The 17,770-nt window shown below is 41.4% G+C and overlaps 1 long non-coding RNA gene across 1 annotated transcript; it reads left to right on the top strand.

The window, feature by feature from the left end:
• Nucleotides 1–6,529: 6,529 nt before the first annotated feature.
• On the top strand, nucleotides 6,530–17,413 carry LOC134081131 (uncharacterized). The gene is made up of 4 exons (XR_009939455.1): nucleotides 6,530–6,746; nucleotides 11,874–12,153; nucleotides 16,826–16,979; nucleotides 17,254–17,413. It is a non-coding gene; the product is annotated as an uncharacterized LOC134081131 (long non-coding RNA).
• The last annotated feature ends 357 nt before the right edge of the window (nucleotides 17,414–17,770 follow it).

The raw sequence follows: 17,770 nt of genomic DNA, 5'->3' as shown, positions 1-17,770 counted from the left end.
TGAGGTGTGTGTGTGTGTGTGTGTGTGTGTGTGTGTGTGTGTGTGTGTGTGTGTGTGTCTGTGTCTGTGTGTGTGTGTGTGTGTGTGTGTGTGTGTGTGTGTGTGTGTGTGTGTGCGTGCGCGTGTACAGTATGTGTGTGTGTGTGTGTGTGTGTGTTATAGTATGTGAGTAGGCGTGTGTATTCTGATGAGATGATTGATAAGTTAGTAGACAAGTGAGCTTTAGCCCTATTTAGCTTCCTGCTGAATAATTCTTCTTACTTCCATGTGCTCCTGTCCTGCATAAGGTAAGCAATCTATGTCTATACTAAGGAGCACCATTTAACTAATGCAGCGAGTCGGGCCCGACATCTTATCGTATGAAAATGTTCGCTGACGCAGCCAGTCAGTTTCCACAACCTTTAAGCCTTCTCACTGTTTTAGTGAGGGTAAAAAAAAACGATGCTCAAATCTAACAGCATATAGTGTAGCTGTGCAGACTGATAATCAAGGGTAACAGTCAGACCTCGAGGGAAAATAGGATTCTGTTAGGTTGAGGGAGCAAGCAAATAGTCGATTTACAATTTTGTTATTGTCTATTCTGAATAGCAGAGAAATATATACAGTACGCAGGATGAACATAATAACGTGTTGAGGTTACTGTATCAGGACTTACAGTAAGTGTAGTGCATACGCAGGACACATATGATTAAGTATTAAGGTTACTGTATCAGGACTTACAGTAAGTGTAGTGCATACGCAGGATGAACATAATAACGTGTTGAGGTTACGGTATCAGGACTTACAGTAAGTGTAGTGTATGCGCAGGACACATATGATTAAGTATTAAGGTTACTGTATCAGGACTTACAGTAAGTGTAGTGTATACGCAGGACACATATGATTAAGTATTAAGGTTACTGTATCAGGACTTACAGTAAGTGTAGTGTATACGCAGGACACATATGATTAAGTATTAAGGTTACTGTATCAGGACTTACAGTAAGTGTAGTGTATACGCAGGACACATATGATTAAGTATTAAGGTTACTGTATCAGGACTTACAGTAAGTGTAGTGTATACGCAGGACACATATGATTAAGTATTAAGGTTACTGTATCAGGACTTACAGTGCACTGCATACTCAGGACGAACAGAAAGAAGAACAGCAGAATATGACCAAACTGCTAATCTAATAAATCATACATAATAATCTGATATCAAGACAAAACAAATCTAGTTGGTTTTGTTTTCAGTATAAAGAGACTTACCTGACTCTTTGACCTTCTTCCCTCAGGCAGACGATACAGCACACTTAAAGAAGACACACCACTAGATTGCAGAACAGTTTCTACCCAAAGGCTATCACTGCACTGAACACTACCATGAAATCATTAAGCTAACAAGTTGAAGTTCAAAGTTCATTGTCATGTACTCCTAAATAAGCATTTATTGTAAGTATTGAAATTCCTTGTGCTCAAGTGTCAATTCAACTCAACTAAAAAAAAAAAGGATTCTATAAAAAAAAGAGGGGTTGGGGAGCAACCAGGGCAAGGGCTAAACTCCCTTGTCCAGGAAGAATCCATGGCTCAAGGGGCCAACCCAACTGCCCGGGGTTGTACTAGAGAGCTAGTGTGTTTGTGTGTGTGTGTGTGTGTGTGAGAGAGAGGTTGACTGGGATTGTGCAATACTGTAACTGTGCCTATGTTTACAGCACATGTTGGCCATGTGCCTGCTGATAGAGTGTTGGTGTGTGCATGGAAATGGAATGTACAAATGTGATTTACAGTTTTATTGTTTTACTTAGTTGTATGAATGTATTGCTTGAGATCCGTCCACAGAATATTCTTTTACAATAAAGGGAATCTGAATCTGACAGCAAGACGTCTAAGCAACACACCGAACCGTATTTTGGTTAAGAAGCAAACCAGCTTTTGTTAAATCTACAAACCTTTACGGTTTATTTATCAAATGTTATTTTGAAGTGTTAAAAAAACACACCCATCTACATGTCACCAGTTTTGTGCTTTCTTTTCTTTTTTTAAGTATTATTTTTGGGTGTTTTATGCCTTTATTGACAATGACAGTGGAGAGAGACATGAATTGAATGAGAGAGAGAGAGTCGGGGTGGGATCCGGAGAGGACCACGGGGCGGGAAAGGAACCCGGGTCGTTGGCGTGCAGTGCAGGTGCCCCAGCCAGTTGCACCACAGCTGGAGCCTCGTTTCATGCTTTCTGCAAAAACTGAAAGGTTCCAGTAAAAACTAACCTGCTCTACAAGAGGCACAGGTAATTATTTAAGCATTGTCCCTTGCCAAGCCCTGCTGTCTGTCCCTGCTGTTCAAGTAAGATTGCCATAATTTCTTGTTCTTCTATTCTTTTCTTTTCTCTAATTCTTTTGGAACCCTGCTTGTAAGCCTACTAAAGTAGGACTTCCGTATAGATGTTAAAGACTTCCTTTATCATGTGGATACATATCTATACTCAATTTGACCGTTTTGTCAAAAATAGAGGATCATGTTTACAGTAACTCCCAAAACCATACAAGCAATCATGCTGCTACAAAGGCAAAAGGCAGTAACTGACCAGAGTGTCAAACCGAGAAAAATTACTTTGTATGAATGAAACGTTTTTGTTTTGTCCACACAAATGTATTATAGGTAGAGCAATGAATCTTGCGATTTGTTGATGACCCTGACCCCGATGCAGAAATATGTGTATATTAAAAATATTATGCTCAAAGTTGACCTTTGACCCTTATTTGTCAGATACTGTATTATGTAGGCCACTAAAAATAAGAAGTTGTACAAAGGCAAAAGGCAGTAACTGAAATATAATCAATACCACCATAAAGCAGATCATTAACTCAAACCCTTCATTAAAGTCTAATGATCATAGCATTTGTCTTAGATTACACACATTTTGCAATTAGACATCTAGTTGTAGCTGTACAGTGGGAGTGTATTCAGTTGGAGTCAATGTGCAGACTAAAGCAGCAAAACCAACAGGGTGACTGCAGATAAGGACACAAGAGTGTACAGTATGAATAGCATTGAAGTTCTGAAACCAACAGGGTGACTGCAGATAAGGACACAAGAGTGTACAGTATGAATAGCATTGAAGTTCTGAAACCAACAGGGTGACTGCAGATAAGGACACAAGAGTGTACAGTATGAATAGCATTGAAGTTCTGAAACCAACAGGGTGACTGCAGATAAGGACACAAGAGTGTACAGTATGAATAGCATTGAAGTTCTGATCATTCACATTTGGCTTTGTAGGGCAGCATAGTACTCAAAATGTCAATCAACCTACTTTGGTCAAATCTTAAACACAAGCCTATAATTTAAGCCTTTATTAATTTTAAAGCAACACTAAAGAGTTTTTCGTACCTTAAAATAATGTTTCCAAAATCATTTCAGCAGTTCATCAACTCGTAACAGGGTGAATGGCACTTCTGCTTTCACTTAGCGACCTTCTATCGGCTATAACCGCACTATATAACTTAATGAGGTGGGGTAGTGTATCTGTAGTTCGATGAAATGAGTCATCAGAAACTACAAATTTGACTTGTTTCGATGTCGCAATACATCATACTTTCAAGTCATGCAGCATATTCTACCTTGTCTGTTATTTGCTGGATAAACAAATAGCGTGTGTGCGACAGAGGAAAAGGGCTTTAGTTTTGCTTTAAAGCTTTATTGTGGTACATTGACAGTCATTGAGGCATAACAATAGTTTTCTGATTGAATGTTCAGCTCAAGTCTAGAAGGTCCTACAAGTCATGATCAGATAAACATGAATCAGAGTAAGTTCAGGTATTGCATATTTTTAGCATACCACCCAAATACCACCCAAAAATCTACTTGAATGCAGGAAATCACATCTACAGTACATAATACAACATTTCCTGGGGGTGGACCTTCAGCTATGTCTTGGCTTCACATAATGCCACCAATGTCACCAATGTTATATCATTGAATTAAGAGCCGGCCCGGCGATACAGAACGAGCACTGGATGTAATGGAACCGAGCCGGGTTACCAAAGATTGTGGGTTGGCCGTAGAAGCAGAGGCAGTAGTTGAGGATGGACAATATATTTTACTATCAGGCTTGCCTTAAAGCAAGCAAAAGAGTCCATAGAAAAATATAGATAAGGAAAAGAAAAGTAGGGATGTGACGCTCGAAGCTGACGTTTCGGAACAGTGTCGAGCTTCCGAAGCGCAAGTGTTTCGGACAGTGTTTTGAAACGTGGTTCAAAAACGCCCGTGTCACGTGACCACAGGCTTCATGGTGTTTCACTCTGGTTTCTAGCGCGCGAGCTACCTGACAGCTGGTTAAACTAAAACACAAAGCCCCAAAATGCTTAAAAGCCATTCGAACACTGAATAGAGGTATGCTTTGAAATATAAATAAAATCCCCAGGTGTTGCAATTAGCAGAGAATGCCAAAATGTGCTAAGTGAAAACATATTATAGCCTACGACTGAATTCAGTCAACAAGCTATAAATCGCGCCTGACGGGAATCGATCCCGGGTCAACAGATTGACAGGCGAGAGAATTAGCACTGTGCCACCACTTGGTTTAATTTAAGATGGACAATATCCTATTGGTCATACATGGGATTTGTTTAATCATCGTGTTGGTGAAACGCAAAACATTCATAGCGCCACTAGATGCCACAGTGGAAGTTGAACAAATATGTGGGGAGTTGTTAATAAAATGACATTTTTTTCTGGCGAAATTTCAAAAGTGTAAGGTAGCCTGTCTACGGGGAATCGAACTCCGGTCGCCAGCATTGATGGCACGCAACTGCGCCATGAGCCACATTACTAGTATCGTTACCTAAAGTAAAATGACTGCTATTTATATTCTCTGTCTGAAACAGCGGAGCTTCAGCGTCAAAATGTGATGTTAGTAAAACTGGCCACTAGATGTCAGCATGGAGATGCACGTTTCAGATTGTTTCGAAACCTCGACACAATTCCGGCGCAATTAGCCCTTTTCACGGTGATGTCAGATGAAGCGTTGCTGGGTATCCTCCGGCATGTCCAGCCGCCAAATACTACAGAAGAAGAAGAAGTATTCATGGGTTTCATCAGGTCCCTTTCCACAGGTGTATACAATCAAGCACCATGCAGTCCGCATTGATAATCAAGGTGCTTGAATGGCATGACACTGACCTTTCTGGGGGATGACGTAGACATGTTCTTTTCAGAGAGCACACTAGGTAAGTGTCTTCATACTTAAAACAATATCAGATACATGTGTTGATCTTATAAGATTTTATTTCAGTCCTTGGTAAGTGTCTTCATACTTAGAACAATATCAAATACATTTGTAATGTTTTAAAGGTTAAATCTGGTGAACTCCATTGATTAAACAGTTTCATTTGGAATGCACTGCAAGTCTTAGGTTATCATGAAGTTGGAAGATTTCCATACAAAGGATAGCCTGATAAACCAGCCTAAATGGATTGGATGTCTAATTTAGTCTGGCCTCGATCAATGGATACAACGGAACATTGTTGATGAGCACAACCCGTTGTCTTTCAAACCGTGTCTGTGCCTATAGGCCAACGCTCCCTCAAAACCCCGCCCCAGAGCCCTCTGCCCCGCCCGCGTTGATTCAAAACACATCTCTGCGTTGTGATTGGTTTAGTTGCCATCTGCCAGATTCAGGGCAGTGTTTTCAAAATGTTCAATGGTCCGAGGCCAGACCCAAATGCAGGCAAAACATTTTGCCGTCCAGCAGTTGGCGCTGGTTTTCCAGGCTATACAAAGGAGGTGACAATGGGATTTTGAGTTTTCCAGTATGTATAATGTAGCCTACATACCAAACTGCCGTTCTTGAACTCTGTTTTGCATTATATCACCCCTTCAAAGCACCCTGGGATGTGAACATTATCAGTCTGAATTTCTTGACATGTTAAAGGGGAACTATGCAGTTTTCTCCCCCTCCCTCTTTTCCCCTCTCCCTCTTGAAGAAGCCACGTCATTCCAGATAACAGGCAAGTGGTTTATCAAATCACATGCGAGGATGTTTTACAAGGACCCGCCTTCAGAAATACATCTCCTATCGAGAAGTCCCAGATCCTTGTGTGAAGCAGACAGCGAACTACAGGATCTGGCGAAAGTCAGGTTAGTAATACAATGGGGAATAGTCAACTTGACAAAAGAAAAATAAGTTAAGATAACACCAAGGGCAAATCACCAACACCATATTCAACTTAACAAAAGAATAGAAGTTAAGATAACACAAAGGGAGAATCATTTTTTACAGTGTAGAATAAGGACAACACCCACACATCCAAGTTTGCAAAACATCAAAGTTGGCAGAATACTGAGTCAAACTGGTTTGATGTTTGAATACTTCAGAATGCCTTTGAGACTATTCATTCTCTCTCTCTCTCTCTCTCTCTCTCTCTCTCTCTCTCTCTCTCACACACACACACACACACTCACACACTCACACATTAACACATCTTTCTCTCGTTTTATTTTCTATTGCTGTTTTACTCTTTTTTGTCTTTTTATCGTAATTTTATGATCACTTGATTATCCAACTTTCAGAACCAATTGTTGCATTCCCCATGATCACGTTTAGCTTTTTGTAAATGCTATGCTTTTCTGGGAAGCCATGTGACTTGTGACACACCTTAACTTGACGGCATATTTAAGAACAGGGAAACAACACGAACACAGAGGGAGAGTCACCAAGTGAACTGAAGATAACCAGTCAACTGAAGAGAAGTGCTCACTGCCCAGGTAATTTCACATTAAAATGTAACATGTACGCATGATTTCAGCTGGGTAAATCGTAATGTGTGATCACAAGCTGCAGTGGTGTGAGGTGTTTTTCCCTTGTCTATTTATGATGAATATAGTGAGCTGATGTCTTATTACAGTTTTTTTCAATTGCTTACACACAATTTTTCAAACCGAGTTCTTTTTAACAAAATTTAAGCACAGGTATCCAAACGCCACACTCAGTTTGCATAATTCCTAGATTCTTTGCAAAATGAAACACTTCAGTCAAAACAAACACACTTCAGTCAAAACATACACACAGTCCTCAATGATCAGACACTATTGCAGCCAGTTTCACACTGCAGGGATAAATGCAAAACGCATTTGTAAAAGGAAAAATGAGGAAATAGCATGTGCTAGATTTTTGCCCAGACATTGTTATGTAAGGGATCATTTAGATGTCCAAAAAATAGTGACAAACCCACAACATTCTTCATGATTAGTTCGACATAGGGAAAGTGTACATAAATAGGTCTATAAACTTGCACTTGACTGAATATTTCAAGTATTTTTTTCAATACTTACAGTATTTCTAACCATAATCAGTTACAGTAATCAACCAACAATGAAATCAATTGAACAAATAAAATCTGTAGACAAACAAAAACTACTGCATAAAGTACATACACTTTGACTCTGAAGAGCAACTACTGCAAAAGCAACAAGACTGTATAGCACACCTGAGTGCTGCGTTTTCAATTTTGCACATGTGTGCTTACACACCTGGTGGATGTGATTATCCAATTCGTGCATTAGTGTAGCCATTGGCAATCCGGGGCTTTGTAATGACAAGGAAGTAGCCTCACAATCCTTATCTGTGTCTAAGGTGTGGAAATGTGTGTAGAGTTTTACAAATCACTGTGTGTAATGTTTTGCAAAAAGGGTGAAGCAGACATTGTGTGTAATGTTGTGCAAATCTGTGGAGGTGTTTTGCTCCTTGGAGTAAAATTTTGCTAATTGTGTGAAAAAAAAATTTTTAGTGTGTAAACAATCGTAAAAAACTGTAATTCAAATCTAAGTTTCCAGTAGGCACACTATTGGCATTACCCCAAACTGTATATGACAGAGCACCTTTATCCTTTAAAATAACCATGTAGGTTGTGGTAATTCTGTTGGGTCAGGGTATAAACACTAAAATTACCCTTAATGTTTTGTTGGTCTCTATGTGTATAGAGAGGTGTTTGCACACGTATACTACACATTTAGAATACTTTTAGACTACAACATGTTTTTAGAAAGGTCTGACCAGGGACTGGGTTTGCAAATTAAGCCTACCTTACATTGACAGACTTTGCAAAGATTTGGAAAAGATTTTTGAAAGACTACTGTCTCAGACCCTCTCACATCTAAAGACAATTCATTTAAAGTCAAGCGACTTTAACGGACCCGCAAAGCATTCCGGGAAGGCAGCGCTGCATTTGAAAACCTGTCGCGCGACAGAAAAGCTGGCCGATCCCCAGCTCTATGCAAATGAGTCCGCTGAACGCGAGCCTTCTGTCCAATGAAAGCACGAGGTAGTAGGTTCGTCGTTGTAGTACAACAGTGCCCGTGAAACTTGGTTCCGTATACAAGTCAAATTCATGTTTAAACGAGCTCTTCCACGACCAGCTAGTTGTCCATAAAATAAACTAAACTTGGATTTGGAGAAATACATTGACTGTTGGTGTTTCTGGTGAGGATTTGAGATTGCATTGAGTAGTTTAAATAAAACAAGATTTCAAAATGGCTTGCATAGTTTGTGTAGGCTATTGATATTTTCGTATGCTGTTAAATACATGCCTAAAATGGTGGTTCATTTGTGAGAAACACTTGAGACAAGTTAAAACGAACTGCTTATGAACTGCTAACTGACAATTCAAACGAAACGCCCACTCACGACAAACGAGGGGAAGACGTGCGACACCTTCCGCACACTGTTCCACACACCGTTAAGGTAGGTAAGGTAAGGTAATTTTATTTATATAGCGCATTTAAACGTGCACTGCAGTGCAACCCAAAGCGCTTCACAGAACACAGAGACAGTGCCGAAACGGAGTGGCGTAGTTGCCAGCGTACCCATGAGAACACAACAAACAAAACAAATTCACAAAATAACAAGACAAGATGCCGGACGGAGTGGCGTAATCGCCAGCGTACCCGTGACACCAAGACATACAAACAAATAAACAAATGTCAAATAAATAATAAAACAAACAAAAAAACAGAAAAGTCCACGTCAACTTAGTCCAATCGACTGCACTCAAGTCAGACGGAAGTCCCAGGGCAATGAAGACGCACAGCTAGCCTAGCTATCAGACCATACGAAGACGGCGCTAGGCAGGCCGTCTGGAGAGCACCGAAGCAGTAGCAGCAGAAGCAGAGAGCGACCCTGCAGATCAGCAATTCGGAGGACCCCCGACAGCAACAGTTTGCCTCCGGGCTCCATCGCCAGCAGCGCTGCAGAGCATGGCAGCTCGCAGGCCAGCAGCAGTTCAGCAGTCGCGGCAGCAGCACATCGCCCGCAGTTGGTGGCCAGGTCGCCCGCAGTTGGTAGCCAGGTCGCCCGCGGGTGGTAGCCAGGTCGCCCGCAGTTGGTAGCCAGGTCCTCAGCTGTCCTGACCAGACGGTGAAGTGCAGTGCTTCATGGATGGAGGATGTGAAGCCCTCGCCTGCGGTCTTCAACCCAGTGGACATACTCGCTGTGGCATCAGCCAACTTGAAGTAGCAAAATAAATATTGAGAAAAGCACAAGACGATCGAAAAATACCGTAAATAAAGAGTGAAAACATATAAAAAACAGATAAATAGGTAACACTTTATAATAAGGGTACATGAATTCTCATGAACTAATGCATGAATTAATGCATGAATTACGCATTAGTTAATCCATTAATATATCATGAATCATTATGACTTAACATGAATTCACTGATTGTCATTAATGAATTAATACATAAATAGCTCATCATCTTAAGCATTAAGTACGGTTTGCACATCATCATGAATCATGATTAATTAAGCATGATCATGATGACTTTTTGTCAGACAAAATTTTGGACATCACCGTCATGGAGAAAAAAGAAAAGTAATTACACATGAATTCATGTTAACTAAATGTCATGAATTATCATGAGTTAATTCATTAACTCATGCATTAATTATACATGAAAATCTCATTAATAAACATGAATTAATAGTATGTCATTAATGACATCAGGTATGGACAACAAATTCATCAGCTACATAGCCTGCAGTGGTTCTCAAACTTTGATCAAGGGGGCTTTCTCGAGCCCCACCTGTCCATCATCACTCTAAGAAAGTAGTAGCCTTGGTCAAGCTCAAAATTGTCAAATTTATTGACATAATGTCACTTGCTAAATATACTTCAGTAACAAATAACAGTTAGGCTATAGATAGGCCTAAATATCAGTTCAGAAATAGAGAAAATACAAATCTAAATCAATGACCAATATCGTCAGTTTTTGTCATCCTTGCTTCAAAAAAAAGCTGATTTCCAAAAATACAGAAAAAGGGCCAACTATAGGCTACCATTGTATTATAGGCTAAATGAAGCACAACCTCGTTCAAAATCTTAGTCAGGTCAGGACGCGAGCGCTTCCTTATGAATGAAAGAGTCCGTCCGTTGCGCATCGGGCGCTATCCTCCTCTATCACGGTCTGCAGGCCATTTCTTTTACCTGCTATATCGTCTGTATGCCATCCAGTTTTCCCATTTGATGTCATATTCTGCCAGATAAACTATAGGGTAATTGTTGAGAATGTTGAATAGCTCATCAGCAGTGGCCCTTTTGACAGAATAGAATATCTTCGCTCGCTGTCAAGTTAACAAAGCGGACATAACTAAACCACCTGTCAGTGGCCTACTGCCTGAAGTTGGAGAACTAGTAGAAATGTAGGCCTATCGCAATTTAAAAACTGGAATAGGCTACTCGGGAATGGCTTATTATACAAATTAATTGCATTAATGTAGCCTAATAATAATAATAGGCTGCCATCAGAAAGATCGCGCTCTGTCAAGTGTAATATCAGTGTGAAGTTCGTGAGCAATCCGACAGAAACGAATGGTGCGCATTTTGCACTTCGCCCGCTGCAACTAATTATATATATATATATTAGTATTTTTTTGCTGTCTATGGGGGGGAAACAAGCAGCTCTGGGAGCATTTGAAGCAGCTGGACCCAGAAAAATTGTGCATGTCAAGGGGCTTGTGTCCATTGAGCGCGCACGAGAGAGGGAGAGGGAGAGAGAGCGGGCCAAGGGGGTTACTTATATACAGTTTGGCAAAGTAACACAACATTTCAGGAAAACCAGAAAAAGTCCGACGTCATGCAGGCTGAGGGAATCGTTAAGGGAATCGATAACAAAAAAGACGTACGATGTCGATGGAATTGATTAATTTGTTAAACCCGGTTCCAAGACGGAACCGGTTATCGATGCCCAACCCTAGGTGGGTAGGTCATATTTCCATCCTGCTGGATCAACTGCATAGAGGTGGGTAGATCATATTTCCATCAGGCCCACAGACTGGCTTTTGGTGTTGCTATGAAAACTACACAGGCCTGGTGCACGCCCACAGACTGGCTTTTGGTGTTGGTATGAAAACTACAGAGGCCTGGTGCACGCCCACAGACTGGCTTTTGGTGTTGGTGTGCAATCTAAACTTCATCAAGATGTCTCAGTGAGATCTCTGGCACCATCCAGGCACACCAATACTGAGAGATAAACTGTCAAACTCTCATCTTTATCGGAACAATACTGAGAGATAAACTGTCAAACTCTCATCTTTATCGGAACAATACTGAGAAGTGAACTGTCAAACTTTCATCTTTATCGGAACAATACTGAGAAGTGAACTGCCAAACTAGTTGTTGTGGAATACCTTTGGAACTACCCATGCACAACTTTCTAACCCCACCATTTTCTCTCTCTCTCTCTCTCTCTCTCTCTCTCTCTCTCTCTCTCTCTCTCTCTCTCTCTCTCTCTCTCTCTCTCTCTCTCTCTCTCTCTCACGCACACACACACGCACACACACACACACACACACACACACACACACACACACACACACACACACACATACACACAGCTTTCTAACCCCAATAGACACACACACAATCACAAACAGCTTTCTAACCAACCCCACCAGACTCACTGATATAACAAACACACACACACACACACACACACACACACACACACAACCACAGACATGTTTCAGGCATCTCCTGGCATCATGATGGCCCAGCCCTCTGTGATGATGGCCCAGCCCCCTGTCATGGTGGCCCAGCCCCCTGTGATGGTAGTCCAGCCCCCTGTGATGGTAGCCCAGCCCCCTGTGGTCATCCAGACCAACACTCCGACTGGTGGTGAGTCTCTCATCCATAGCGTTAGCAGAGACGGTTTATAAAGCGAGACGATTCATATGAGGGTACATTCTGGTTTCATTGTGACGCAACTGCCACTCCCATTTAGGAGGCAAACGGAGGTATTTATATGGGAGAAATAATTCTACACCTTTCTAAACCGATTATTTCGTCACTGAACACGCCCCTTTAGGAGGCAGGAAGTGCTGCTATTTTGTTCCATTGAAAAAACCCCTTTATGATTCATCTTAGTAACTACACGATCTTTGGCGTTAGTGATGAGCACATAGTGGACAGCATCTCTCATCCATAGTGTTAGTGATGAGCACATAGTGGACAGTGCATCCATAGTGTTAGTGATGAGCACATAGTGGACAGTGCATCCATAGTGTTAGTGATGAGCACATAGTGGACAGCATCTCTCATCCATAGTGTTAGTGATGAGCACATAGTGGACAGTGCATCCATAGTGTTAGTGATGAGCACATAGTGGACAGTGCATCCATAGTGTTAGTGATGAGCACATAGTGGACAGTGCATCCATAGTGTTAGTGATGAGCACATAGTGGACAGTGCATCCATAGTGTTAGTGATGAGCACATAGTGGACAGTGCATCCATAGTGTTAGTGATGAGCACATAGTGGACAGCATCTCTCATCCATAGTGTTAGTGATGAGCACATAGTGGACAGCATCTCTCATCCATAGTGTTAGTGATGAGCACATAGTGGACAGCATCTCTCATCCATAGTGTTAGTGATGAGCACATAGTGGACAGTGCATCCATAGTGTTAGTGATGAGCACATAGTGGACAGCATCTCTCATCCATAGTGTTAGTGATGAGCACATAGTGGACAGTGCATCCATAGTGTTAGTGATGAGCACATAGTGGACAGTGCATCCATAGTGTTAGTGATGAGCACATAGTGGACAGTGCATCCATAGTGTTAGTGATGAGCACATAGTGGACAGTGCATCCATAGTGTTAGTGATGAGCACATAGTGGACAGCATCTCTCATCCATAGTGTTAGTGATGAGCACATAGTGGACAGTGCATCCATAGTGTTAGTGATGAGCACATAGTGGACAGTGCATCCATAGTGTTAGTGATGAGCACATAGTGGACAGTGCATCCATAGTGTTAGTGATGAGCACATAGTGGACAGTGCATCCATAGTGTTAGTGATGAGCACATAGTGGACAGTGCATCCATAGTGTTAGTGATGAGCACATAGTGGACAGTGCATCCATAGTGTTAGTGATGAGCACATAGTGGACAGCATCCATAGTGTTAGTGATGAGCACATAGTGGACAGCATCTCTCATCCATAGTGTTAGTGATGAGCACATAGTGGACAGTGCATCCATAGTGTTAGTGATGAGCACATAGTGGACAGTGCATCCATAGTGTTAGTGATGAGCACATAGTGGACAGCATCTCTCATCCATAGTGTTAGTGATGAGCACATAGTGGACAGTGCATCCATAGTGTTAGTGATGAGCACATAGTGGACAGTGCATCCATAGTGTTAGTGATGAGCACATAGTGGACAGCATCTCTCATCCATAGTGTTAGTGATGAGCACATAGTGGACAGCATCTCTCATCCATAGTGTTAGTGATGAGCACATAGTGGACAGCATCTCTCATCCATAGTGTTAGTGATGAGCACATAGTGGACAGTGCATCCATAGTGTTAGTGATGAGCACATAGTGGACAGTGCATCCATAGTGTTAGTGATGAGCACATAGTGGACAGTGCATCCATAGTGTTAGTGATGAGCACATAGTGGACAGTGCATCCATAGTGTTAGTGATGAGCACATAGTGGACAGTGCATCCATAGTGTTAGTGATGAGCACATAGTGGACAGCATCTCTCATCCATAGTGTTAGTGATGAGCACATAGTGGACAGTGCATCCATAGTGTTAGTGATGAGCACATAGTGGACAGTGCATCCATAGTGTTAGTGATGAGCACATAGTGGACAGTGCATCCATAGTGTTAGTGATGAGCACATAGTGGACAGTGCATCCATAGTGTTAGTGATGAGCACATAGTGGACAGCATCTCTCATCCATAGTGTTAGTGATGAGCACATAGTGGACAGTGCATCCATAGTGTTAGTGATGAGCACATAGTGGACAGTGCATCCATAGTGTTAGTGATGAGCACATAGTGGACAGTGCATCCATAGTGTTAGTGATGAGCACATAGTGGACAGTGCATCCATAGTGTTAGTGATGAGCACATAGTGGACAGTGCATCCATAGTGTTAGTGATGAGCACATAGTGGACAGCATCTCTCATCCATAGTGTTAGTGATGAGCACATAGTGGACAGTGCATCCATAGTGTTAGTGATGAGCACATAGTGGACAGTGCATCCATAGTGTTAGTGATGAGCACATAGTGGACAGTGCATCCATAGTGTTAGTGATGAGCACATAGTGGACAGTGCATCCATAGTGTTAGTGATGAGCACATAGTGGACAGTGCATCCATAGTGTTAGTGATGAGCACATAGTGGACAGCATCTCTCATCAAATATGCCATTGTGTTGCGTCACGGGATTCCATATTTCTCATTCAGAATAGTAGAGCAATACGAGCGACAAAAAGAAAATAGAAACGGGGCGTCCGACAAAAGTACTCTTAAAAACGTCGCGCTGCTCGCATCGCTTCAGTCTGGACACTCCAATTGAAAACAATGGAATTAAATGGATTTTATCGCTAATGTTCGCTCGCATCGCGTTCGGTTAGGACAAGGTGTTAGTGATGATCATGTAGTCAACAGTGCATCTCTCATCCATAGCGTTATTGATGATCACGTACACTCTCAAAACAAATGTGTTAAAAACAACACAAGTTCTGTTGTTTTCAACATATCGAGGGCTGAGAACCAAAGGGGCGTAAGTGACATTTTGGTCAAAATTGAGTTATATATATCACCTGAAAGCTCTTGATGAGCTTGCTTAGCTGACACAATTCTATAAGTAAAATATTTATAAATATATTGAACAAAAACCAAAGGTCTTTAACTGTGAACATATAGAAGCAGTTAGATTTGTTTTGGCTCTCCTGTAAAGTTGGTGACATGTCACTTATGCCCCTTTGGTTCTCAGCCCTCGATATATTGTGTAACAAAATAACAAAAGCAATGTGATGTACCTTACATAAACTGTGTTGTCCCTATCTGGACACAGAGATGTGTTAAAAACAACACAGTTTGTGTTATTTTCAAGACATATTGTGTAACAAATAAGAAAAAGAATGTGTTGGAACAACACAAACTGTGTTGTCCTTATCTGACACAGACATGTGTTTAAAACAACACACATTGTGTTATTTACAACACATATTGTGTAAGAAAAAAAAAACAAAGAGTCACTGTGGTCACCTAGACCCCTGCTCTGGTCAACAGTGCAGCTCTCATCACACAGAGTTAGTGTTAACTTTATGTATAATGTCAGTGCTGGTTTAAGAGAGCAACTGTTGTTTTAACAAAACGTCTTAGTGTTGATTTGGTTAAGGCTCCAGTCTCTGGTGAACATGAGTGAGTCTCTCATCATTCAGAGCCAGTGTTATTTAGAGACTGAGCTAGTGATGATCATTCAGAGCCAGTGTTATTTAGAGACTGAGTTAGTGTTGATCACTCAGAGCCAGTGTTAATTTAGAGACTGAGTTAGTGTTGATCACTCAGAGCCAGTGTTAATTTAGAGTCTGAGTTAGTGTTGATCATTCCGAGCCTGTGTTAATTTAGAGACTGAGTTAGTGTTGATCATTCAGAGCCAGTGTTAATTTAGAGTCTGAGTTAGTGGTGATCATTCAGAGCCTGTGTTAATTTAGATTCTAAAACGGATAGTTCCGGTCCTTGATTGTGATTGGCTGAATCGCGTTCGATGCCGTTGTAAATATCATGATAAACTCACACCTTGACCGCATTTCGTTCTATAGTAATGCGCTAGCACAAAACTAGCAGTGGCTGCGTCTTGTTGTTGCATGGCAACCATTCATAAGGAGGGAATATATTTCTTGGCGGAAGAAAGATTATCTATGGATACATTGTCGTTACATTGTCGTTGCTGTGCCTTCGTTTCATGAAATCTTGCTAGATCGACGTAGTAACCGTTTTAGAAAAACAATAAGCCACTCGAGTCCGTGGGTTATACTGTATAATCGAACAGCTAAGGGGGTTTTAGGCACTCCGCTTCGCGTCGTGCCTAACAACGCCCCTTAGCTGTTCGATTATACAGTATAACCCACGGCCTCTCGGGGCTTATTGCTTAAGTCTGAGTTAGTGTTGATCATTCAGAGCCTGTGTTAATTTAGAGACTGAGTTAGTATTGATCCTTCAGAGCCAGTGTTAATTTAGAGTTTGAGTTAGTGTTGATCATTCAGAGCCAGTGTTAATTTAGAGACTGAGTTAGTGTTGATCACTCAGAGCTAGTGTTAATTTAGAGACTGAGTTAGTGTTGATCATTCAGAGCCAGTGTTATTTAGAGACTGAGTTAGTGTTGAGTAGACTTTAAGATATTTTGTACAGGTGTTTTGGTGTTGTGTAGAGTTAGTGTTGTTTTGCCCAGGTGTATTTGTGTGTGTTGTGTAGTATGTGTGTTGTTTTGTACAGATGTTTTGGTGCCATGTCATACAAGGCTGGTGTTGTTTGTACAGCCGTTCCAGGAAACGTGGCGATTGCCTCCAGCAAACTGGGGAGCAGACCCACCATCACCACCTGCAGCAACTGCAGACAGCGTGTGGAGACTAAAGTCCGTTACACAAAAGGATGTTTCTCTTGGAGTATGTGCACCCTAATGTTCTGTTTTGGGTAAGCATATACGCGCGCACACACACACACACACACACACATACTGCACAAACTGATTACACTGCAAAACTGCTGATGTAATAAAATCTAACCCTATGAGCTCTAGGTTGTTTTAAGGGCATTTTCACGACCTCTATTTAATACTATAAAACAATACCAAATAGATTTTGATGTCCCTCTTGCAGGATAGTTTGTGGATGCTGCCTGATCCCACACACACACACACACACACACACACACACACACACACGCTGACCTCTTTTCACTCTTGCAGGATAGTGTGTGGATGCTGCCTGATCCCTTTCTTCTCAAAGAGCTGCAAAGATGCCCATCACTCCTGTCCTCAGTGTAATGCTGACCTGTGTGTGCACAAGAAATGCTGCTGTTAACAACACACTCAAATGCCTTATTAAAAATCATAACTTTTTACCATTTACCATTTAAAATCTCCATCTATGTTTTTATTTTGGCATGTGAGTAGATATTTTGTGTGTCTGTGTGTGTGTGTGTGTGTGTGTGTGTGTGTGTGTGTTTGTATGCGTGCACAGGGGTGTAGTCTGCATGATACCAGGCCAACACAGTATACCTACTTAAGGATTTCCGTAGAACCACTTAACGCTATCCAGTCAAAGTCAAAGTCAAGTTTATTTCTATAGCACGATTTACAGACCGCTGAGCCGCACCAAAGTGCTTCACAGTAAAGTGCAAAAATGCAGAGAGTAAGTAAAAAAAAGAAACACACAATTAGTTAAAAAAAATTAAAATAAAACAAATAAAACAAAAGGAGAGAT

The sequence above is a fragment of the Sardina pilchardus genome, chromosome 1 (genome assembly GCF_963854185.1).
Source record: "Sardina pilchardus chromosome 1, fSarPil1.1, whole genome shotgun sequence".
Classification (NCBI taxonomy): Eukaryota; Metazoa; Chordata; class Actinopteri; order Clupeiformes; family Clupeidae; genus Sardina; species Sardina pilchardus.
Note: the sequence above shows the minus strand (reverse complement) of the source record. Positions and strands in the feature narration are given on the sequence as shown.